Source organism: Vulpes lagopus, chromosome 7, assembly GCF_018345385.1.
Source record: "Vulpes lagopus strain Blue_001 chromosome 7, ASM1834538v1, whole genome shotgun sequence".
In the NCBI taxonomy this organism is placed as follows: domain Eukaryota; kingdom Metazoa; phylum Chordata; class Mammalia; order Carnivora; family Canidae; genus Vulpes; species Vulpes lagopus.
In genome coordinates this window covers 60,388,655-60,398,164 of record NC_054830.1, presented here as the reverse complement: position 1 = coordinate 60,398,164, position 9,510 = coordinate 60,388,655, and the positions used below count along the sequence as shown (strand labels likewise).

Here is a 9,510-nt window from a genome sequence, read left to right as displayed (position 1 = left end):
TTCCTTATAAAATTAAACATTGACCCCAGTGGTTCCAATACTTGACATTTTACCAAGATGGATGAAAATATGCATCTAAAAAACTATTTATATTAGAATATTCATAGCATTATTCATAAAGCAAAACTCATAACAACCCCAAATGCCTATCAATGAGAAGCACAAATTCTGATATATTCATACAATGGGATAGTACAGAGCGATAAAATAGAGCAAACTATTGATGCATGCAAAAAATGGAAAGATCTCAAAAATATTATACTCAGTTAAAAAAAAAAAGATACCAAAATATACATGCTCCATGGTACCATGTGTTACAAACTTGAAGAATATAGACAGACCTTTCTATGATGGTGGAAATGAAGTGTGCATATTGGGTGGGGATGACTCCAAAGGAACAGGAGGAAAGTTTCACAGTAGTGGTAACAAGGGACTATATTTTTGTCAAAATCTATTGAATTACATATTTGGGGCATGTGGGTGGCTCAGTGGTTGAGTGTCTGCCTTCGGCTCAGGTCGTGATCCCAGGATCCTGGGATCGAGTCCTGTGTCAGGCCCCCTGCAGGGAGCCTGCTTCGCCCTCTGCCTGTGTCTCTGCTTCCCTATGTGTGTCTCTCATGATTAAATAAGTAAAATCTTTAAAAAATCTATTGAATTATATATTTGTTTATTTTATTTAAATTCACATCTATATAAAAAAGGACCAAAATTGTATTATTTAATGTTTTTTTAAGGACAAAAAGAGCCAAGATTATATTTCTCACAAGTCTTCCTGCAACCTCCTTTAGAAAAGGCCTAATCTTGCCATATTTATCAGGTTAGGAAATGTCCACCCATGATAATCATTCTTGTTTCCCAAAGTTCTGATATTTCAGTAAGCCCGAAGATTATGAATTCAACCATAGCCATTGTACTTGATAAAATTCTGGATATAGTTTTGAATACACCAGCTATATCATTTTGGGGCACAATGACTGAGTCTGAAACCATATGTAATATTTGATGATAATTAGAATTTATTTCTATTTTATTGTATATAATAATAGTATTCAGGTTTCACAGAACATGTTCCTTTTTAACAAATGCATTCGAAATCTTAGGGGTGAAATGGCATAATATTATATTTATTATACATTAACACATTTAAGCAAAAATCATACAAATTAAACATGAAGAAATATTAATTATCAAATCTGGATGGTGGTGATCTGGACATTGGTTATACTTTCTGATTTTTTATACGTAGGGTGAGAAACAAAATAAAATTTAAAAATGAAAAAATGTCTTTTCTCTAAGACTGTCTACTATTTTATGTCTTCTAGAGCTAATTTATATAAATGCTTCAGGAATCAATTTCTTTCAAAATTCAAAACAGCATAAATGAAGTTTTAAAATTCCCATTATTATGTATCATACTGGGTTTCCCTCTTTACTGCCCCCTCTGGGAGGCTCAGATGTAAGCAACTATTATGTATCGTTTCCGTGCTTTTTCCTTAGCCCACTGTTTTTCATGGGGACAAATATTGGAATCATTCTGGAATTTCTAAATTATTCTTTCCTACAATGATTCTGTTGTAATTCTCAGCAAAGGAATGTACTTGCTTTGACAGAGGAACATGTATCTTTAGAAAATTACTTCCCAGGTGACTCTGGTATGCTAGCTCCATTTTTCGCCCTGGCTTCTGGTCAAGAAGTTGGCAAGATTTGTATAAATTTTCTGGGCCTGTATCCTTTATTTACTGGCTCATATTTATTTCCCTTTGAAATCTGATTCCATTAAGTATAGGTTTCTATTGCAAGCTGCCCCACTTCTCCGTAGAAATGACTGATATAACGAAGGGACACGTGAATTAATGATTCAATGAGTCAATGAATGAATGAGTGAGCAAGGCTATGGATTCTCCTCTTTCTTGTTGGGCTGTAAGGAAGTGTGATCCCTCCTGTCTATGCAAAATGAAGACTTTTGGCCAGCACAAGTAACAGGTCCTTATACTTGAAAAAAAGAACCACTTTTCTAAATTAGCTTAATTTTATACCACATAGAGCCAACAGGATCAGACTCAGAAAACTGTTTTTTTCTAGATAATTTAATACTTCTGTCCTGGTTTTCTTTTTCATTAGTTTCTCGTGTTTCTGATGAACCTTTGTTCCGGTTTCTGCTACAGTGAGAGCTCCTGTCCTCACCAGGGTTTCTGAGCTGCTCTGAGGGGTGCATAGATTCTTTTTTCTGCCTGCAGGTGTTTAATGGCAGTGAAGATGTATCATCAGGCCAGTGCCGGGCAGTCTGTCATTTGTAATCAGCGTTAGGACCAGAAAGCTTCAGCCTGACCACTGCCATGTGCTCCGCTGCACTGAGCACCCCCTTCAAAGCCAGTGATGGGGAGCAGTGCCATTTCTCCGAACAACTAAAATATCCACGGGTTCCTTTTAGTGCGTTTGAATGTGCACCAGCAATGCAGATATTGGCAGATGAGTAAGGAGTTTCATGTACTTGATCTGGATGAGTTTACTTTTCGCATTTCTTCCTTCCCAACAAACCTTCAGGCAGGGGCACTTGGGACATGGTGGCAGTCTGAGAATTTCAGACTGTGGAGTGCAAAGAGCAAACATGATGTGGTGGTGTCACAAGGTAGACTTATTCTGCGAGGTGGAGAGAGCGGTATCTCACTTAATAAGACTCCCTGATGGATTAATTTGGACCGAGATCATTCCATTAGATAAAGATGGTCCAAGATTTTGCCCAGATCTTCCCAAAGGAGGCAGGGAAGAGTGGCTACTGAAAGCACGTGTTTTGAATTCTGATGATCTGAGATGTAAATCGTAGTTTTGTCCGCAGTGCCTTTCTAAAAGCAGTTTTCCGTCTTTCAATTCCAGGTTGTAAGAGCCTCATAAATAAGAACCCAAATAAGAGTGGCAGTAGTAATAACTAATGATTTAATAATTAGTAATAAGTAATAACAATGGTAATGATTCTAGTATTTATTGAGTTCAATCTTGGTTATGTTGAAGACACAAAATGAATTGCACATTCTCCCTGTATTCGTAGGACTACAATCGCACCAGAGAGAGAAGGCATGTGGCATCTGCCTTCTAAAGCAGTCGGGGATTATACGAGATCCTGTGCGTGAAGCACCCACGATCCATAACCACGACACATTTTGGCCAATGTTGACTTCAAGAAGGCATTCAAATAACGGGGCTTGGGAATCAGAGGGTGAACAAGAACTTCCCACTTAGACAATTAAAGGGGTAGGTGGGCTGTGCTAGGCTCATGGTGGAAGATGGGAGGCACTAGACGTTGCATTTAGAGATGCAGACTGAAGGGAGTTAGTGCCGCAGTCACAGGCCTCAGGAGCATGCAGGAATTTTCACGGCAGAGATGAGCGCTTTAAAGGATAGAACCCCCTCTCCCCAGGGTTAAGAACACCATTAGTTTGTACTTAAAGAGGTATTTAAAGTTCATGAGGATTTTTCACACTTATTTCCTTTTAGAAAATAGTTATTTGTTTGTTTGTTTATCTATTTATTTATTTATTTTTAGTTATTTATTTTTGAGAGACACAGAGAACATGGGGTGGGAAGGGGAGGAGAGCAAGGGAGAGAGCATCCTCAAGAGGCTCCCCGCTGAGCACTGAGCCCTACAAGGTGCTGGGTCCCAGGACCCTGAGATCATGACCTAAGCGGAAACCAGGCATCAGACACCTAATCGACTGAACCACCCAGACGCCCCTACACTTATTTTCTAACCAAATACTCACAAATTGAACACATTTACTGTCCCTGTTTTCAGACGAAGAAACTAAGACCTGTGACTCTGCATGCTTCACCCAAGTTTACCCGACTCAGAACGCCGGAGGCAGGCTTTTGCCTTCCTGGGCAGGCCTGGTCCAGTGTGTCTCCGTGCGACAGGCCTGCTTCCCTCAAGCATGCTAACTAGAAATGACAGGCAGCATTGATATTAATCTTTTAGTGATGGCAGGATACCAGCACATGATGGTATCTCCAAAATGAAGTATTAGCTGAGCCATAGGCTTTTTCTGTTTAAAGGGCTGCCTGGAACCACAGGCAATGCGGAGCATGAAAACAGCAAATCGAAAACAAATTCCGTAGCTCTGACACGAGTTTGCAAAAGCCATCTATACATGGGGAGTGAGGAATAAGTTTTCTAGTGTCTGTTAGCAACAATGAGCTTGAACACCGAGCAGTGGATCCTCCATTTCACTTTGAAATCAGCTTTAATTTGCATTGAGAGGCAGCCTTCACACCTTTCATGCTTTGAACTAACCTGCGGACGCACATTCCTGGGTAATTTCTGCATCCTGTCCTCATGGGAACCTCAGTTTATCCTTTATGAACAATAACATCAGATTATATGTTCTTTAAAGGCCCTTCCTTCTGTACTTCTGGTTACCTTCTAGGTCCTGCTCATTACAAAATAATTAAATTTTCTAACCTGGGATACTATTTTTTAATGACTGAGTTGAGATCTCTTTGCCTTTTGAAAAATTAGTTCAAAATACCAAGCCACATACCATGGAAATCGAAAGTCCTTGCCAGGTTGTCGGCAAATTCCTAAGGAAGACGGAGTATGTGCTTTGTTCTCATGGCCATTAAGATCGCCTGATTAGGTTCATGACCTACCTTGCCACCCCTGCATTTGCAGATTCTGGTCCATCCTGCGTTGCCACAAACCAAAAATAATACAGCCATTTTCTTTTTTCAAACTCAAAACCAAAGCCACTGCCCCAAAGTAGTGTTCTTTTTTTCAATGATTCTATTCCCGATAATCTTGCATCAAGATGTTAAATGTCCTGAGAGTCTCACTTTCAGTTGGGCCTCACCCCTAGGAAGGTTGCCAGGCATGTGGGAAAAAAAAAAAAAAAAAAAGAAGGTCCCAAACCTTAGAGAAGTTCTGTAGCAAATTTTAAAGATATTAACATTTCTCTCCACTGCAGATCCACTTGGTACTTAACAAGAAGCATGGGACCCTGACAGCTGGTTGTTGAGCAGATAAAACTTTCCGTGAACATTTTCTGTGTCATTAAGTGTTCTTCCACAATATCATTTTTAATGGCTACAGAGCATTTGAAACATATGCATGCACTACGATTTATTTAACTGATCTTTGATTGTTGGACAACTGGGTTGGATTTCAAAACTCATGTATTTTAGGGTTTTTATAATTTTTTAAAAGCACTTGTCAATTTGGTAGGAGGAAAAAAAAATGCCACTTCAGAGTTGTTGTATTTATATGCATTTCTTTTTGTCGACCTGTAAATAAATGTAAACCCTTTTCTCATTAGTTGATTATTTAAATTTCATCCTTCTATCCCATCAGACGATCTTGATAGCTTTGATTTTGAAACATGGACCAAAGCTCTTTCCTTCTCTCTTGCTTCACTGCTCTCACCTTGATCTGAACCGTTGAAATCACCTCCTACCCAGGCTACCTGCATCCGCACTTGTCTTCCCGCAAGCCATTCTCTTCTCAAAAGACAAATCAGATCATGCACGCTCCTGTGTAATACAGCTGAAAGGCTTCCCATTCCACTTAGAGCACAATTCAAACCCTGTACCACAGCCTTCAGGTTCTAAGCGACCTGGACCCTCCCTAACTCTCTCATCTCTGACCTCCTCTTTATTGCTCTGCCCCTTCATCCCTTTCCTTCCACCACACCAGCTGTCTTTCTGTTAAAGAAAAAATAATAACAATAATGTCAAGCTCATCCTTGATTTAATGCCTTTTTTCCTTGCTTTCCTCTCCATCTGGATTGTGCTTTCCACCCCCACTCCCAGAGCTTCATGAGGCTGGCTCTGTTTTATCTTTTGGATTTCTACCTAAGCTTTGTCTTCTCACAGAGAAATTTCTCTGGCCACCTAATCGAAATTAGCCCTTTTCACCTCTTGGGATCTGGGTCAGCATGGGCAAAGCTGCCAAAACATACAAGCTTCTTCGTGCTTTCTTAGTTTGGTGAGCAGAAGAGGAGAGGTAATAATTAGAGATTGGGCTAGACAACTGGTCAGAGGCCAGATAATACAGGTCTTACAGCCCAGCTAAATGATTGCTTGTATTTTACTATCTGGGTGTCTAGGAAGTGTTCTTCATACAGTTTCATTCAACCATCATTTGTTCTTTAATAAATCATTTATTTAAAGATTTACTATCACGTAACCACTGACGAATACTAGGGATTGCAAAATTATCTTTGACTTTCAGGGGCTTTCAGTTACAATTCAGAACCTAAAATTCGTGGTATCCCCAAGCACGTATAAGAATCCTGAACCATGTGTTCTCCCAACCCCCAGTAGACTGTCATCCATTAAGGAGACATCTCCTAAATGAAACAGTCAAGATACATCATATTCGTACGCCCGTAAGTCTTCTAACCTAAGGAGTTCTGCTCTTCTCACATGTTAACAACTCCCCCAGCGATCTTTTAGCTAAAGCCTGTAAATGAATATGCTAAAGCCTTTGGCTAAAGACCTAGATAAACATCTCAACCGAAGATCCCATAGACACAAACTTCATCTTTCTCACCAAAAGGCTTCTTCCACCTGTGGCCAGTGGTGGAAAGAGGTGAGGAATTACTGAGGGGAGAGCTGTCAGGTTTCATTTTCTCCTTCGGATAGGGAAGAGGCCTTGCACATCAATGAACATGCCGTCTTATTGACTGTATTTCTACTCTGGGTGTCCCGGAGATGGAAGGTGTCAGTTTCCATCTCTTTGATTCATCACTGCAGCATGTTTGAGAGGAGATCCAGGGGCCTCGTCACATTTCTTTCCCATCTCTTTTAATTATATTCAACAAAGGAAGACAAGTCTTATCTCCCCATAAGCTAGATGCTTTCACCATTATGAAACTGTTTGCTTGCTCTTCTGGTTTGGGGCAAAGCTCAGTTCTGTCACTTTTGACCCATCAAGGTTAAGTAGAATTTTTCTTTCTTTCTGTCTCTCTCTCTCTTTTTTGTTTGTTTCTAACAGACATTGGAATGATATAACTTGGGAAATCCATACATACGGCTCAGTAGCTAGCTTCTGGCTACCTTGAATACCCTCTAAAGCTAATATTAATTGATTATTTTATGGAATACAGTCATTACTTAAGCATGTATGCTAGAGTAGATATTATCAATATTTTTTATGTCATAAAGATCCTTGACAGTCTACTTAAGCCTATGGAATCTTTCTGTAGCAGAAAACTACAGGTGGCTGTAGTTTTTTGACACTTCTCTCAAAATGACTAGGGGTTTGCCTTTTTTCAAATCCTATTGGCCTTAGTGGTTTATGAGTAATTGAGAGAAAGGAGGTGAGGTGACACTGCATGACATGAAAAGCGAGGTCAAAGTCTTGTTTCTTCTGTTTTAGCTTCATGGACTACTCTCTTACTGAATACTACCTCTAGAGAGGCTTCCCTTCCAGGACTCAGCCATTGAGATGTGAGAAGCCCATGGTACCAGGTGAGATATATGCATAGGCCACCCCATTTGAACTTCCAACCATCTTGGGTACCTAGCCCAGCTAAGGCTGCTGCTGACTGCAACCCCAGCCAACAGTGAACTGTAACCACATGAAGGATCACATATGACATCTGTTTACCTGGGCCCTTCTCAAATTTCTGATCTACAAAATCAATAAAAAATAAAATGGTCATTGTATGTGGATAAATTTTAGAGTAATTTGTTACCCAGTTGTAGCTAACCAGAACAGATTTTCAGAATAATATTTTTAAATGCATGAAACAAAGCTTATAAAATTATAAAGAAAACTAATACCAAAATTTTATAAAATACTTTTTAAAAAATTTTGATTTTGAATCATTCAACTTATTTATTGTTGAGCCTTTAGTAAGAGCGAGTAGTAGATGTATAGCTATTCTAATTTTGAATCAATGGTGAGTAAAAAATGATAGTATAAATTATCTGCTACAATTTTATGAATTTGCATATCATCGTTGGGCAGGGGCCATGCCAATCTTCTCTGTATCATTCCAATTTTAGTAGAAGTGCTGCAGAAGTGAGCACTATCTGCTGCAATTTTAATAAAATATAGAAATATGTGGGTACCTGAGTGGCTCAGTCAGTTAGTGTCTGACACTTGATCTCAGCTCAGGTCTTGATCCTTAGGGCTGTGAGGTCAAGCCCTGTGTTGGGCTCCACATTGGATGTGGAGCCTACTTTATATGTAATTTCTTTCTTTCTTTCTTTCTTTCTTTCTTTCTTTCTTTCTTTCTTTCTTTCTTTCTTTTTTTTAGAAAGGGAGCACACGCGGGGTGGGGAGGGTCAGAGGGAGAGAGAGAATCTTAAGCAGCAGGACCTTACCCATTGAAGAACCCAATGTGGGGCTCGATCTCAGGACTCTGAGATCATGACCTGATTTGAAATCAAGAGCCAGATGCTCAACCAACTGAACTACCCAGGCCCCCCTATATGTAATTGCTAATAGTGAAAAATTTGCAAGTATTACTAAATCTACTATTATTTCCTGTCATATTGAAGGACTTACTAATTTCCATTAGATGTTAGTGAAAATAAATATTTTTCTGTACAAATTTACTGATCCTTTGGGATATCTTTGATGTGAGATTAAGAAATCTTGCTCTAGATTTTTCTCCTTCAGGTGCTTTTTTATACTCTACTTTCCAACTGGAATAAACTTCCTCCTCTGAATATTCAAAATTCAATCCATTATTTAAGAGCTCAAACATTTAAGAACTGAAATGTTACCTCCTCCACCAAGTCTTTGCTAACTCCACACCACCTCCAGTTCTAATCATTCCTCTGAGCTTCTAAATGATATTTGATCATTTATGTCTATTTATATACAAGCTATATGTTCCCTAATAGAGCCAAATTTCCTTTTTAAAAAAGTATAAATGTCTTGTGAATATGTCTCTGAAACAAGCTGATTCTGTCTTTCAGAAACTAGCAAAAAATATTATGCTTAATAGGTCCACAATAAAGTTATATCAGATTGATCAGTAAATCCTAAAACTGGCTCATCACTAGAGTCACCTAGATAATTTTTTAGCGAGCACTGTTTTTCATGTTCCAGGCCAATCTTTTGAATCATAGTCATTGGGGATGGGCCCAGGGCTCAGTATTTTAGTAAGCATACCCCCACTCCTCCAAGAAATTCTTGTATGTGCAGCATGACACCAACCTGACTTTCAAAACCACTGGACGAAATAATGATAATATAGTAATAATAATAATGATTGTAATAATAATAAATGGATCAAATAAGATCCCCTTGTCTGAGCCATCCTTCCAGATTGACACTCAACTGACTTGCTCTACCTTACCCACACTAGCTGCCTGAACACATCTTAGGCAAAGTTCTGGCCAAAGCAAGAACTCCAGTGTTTTAATGAGCATTAGGATCACTTCCCAGCTCACACTGGTTTTTCTCATCTGTGAGAATCAGAGACATGAGGGGCCATGTCTGTGTAAGGTGACCCTCTCCTCTGCCCACAAATAATTCATCCAGTTACCTGAGTCAAGTAGACCAAT

At 39.2% G+C, this 9,510-nt stretch overlaps 1 non-coding gene across 1 annotated transcript; it reads right to left on the bottom strand.

The window, feature by feature from the left end:
* Positions 1-7,914: 7,914 nt before the first annotated feature.
* Positions 7,915-8,022, bottom strand: LOC121496321. Its single transcript, XR_005989154.1, has one exon. It is a non-coding gene; the product is annotated as a U6 spliceosomal RNA (small nuclear RNA).
* Between the last annotated feature and the right edge of the window lie 1,488 nt (positions 8,023-9,510).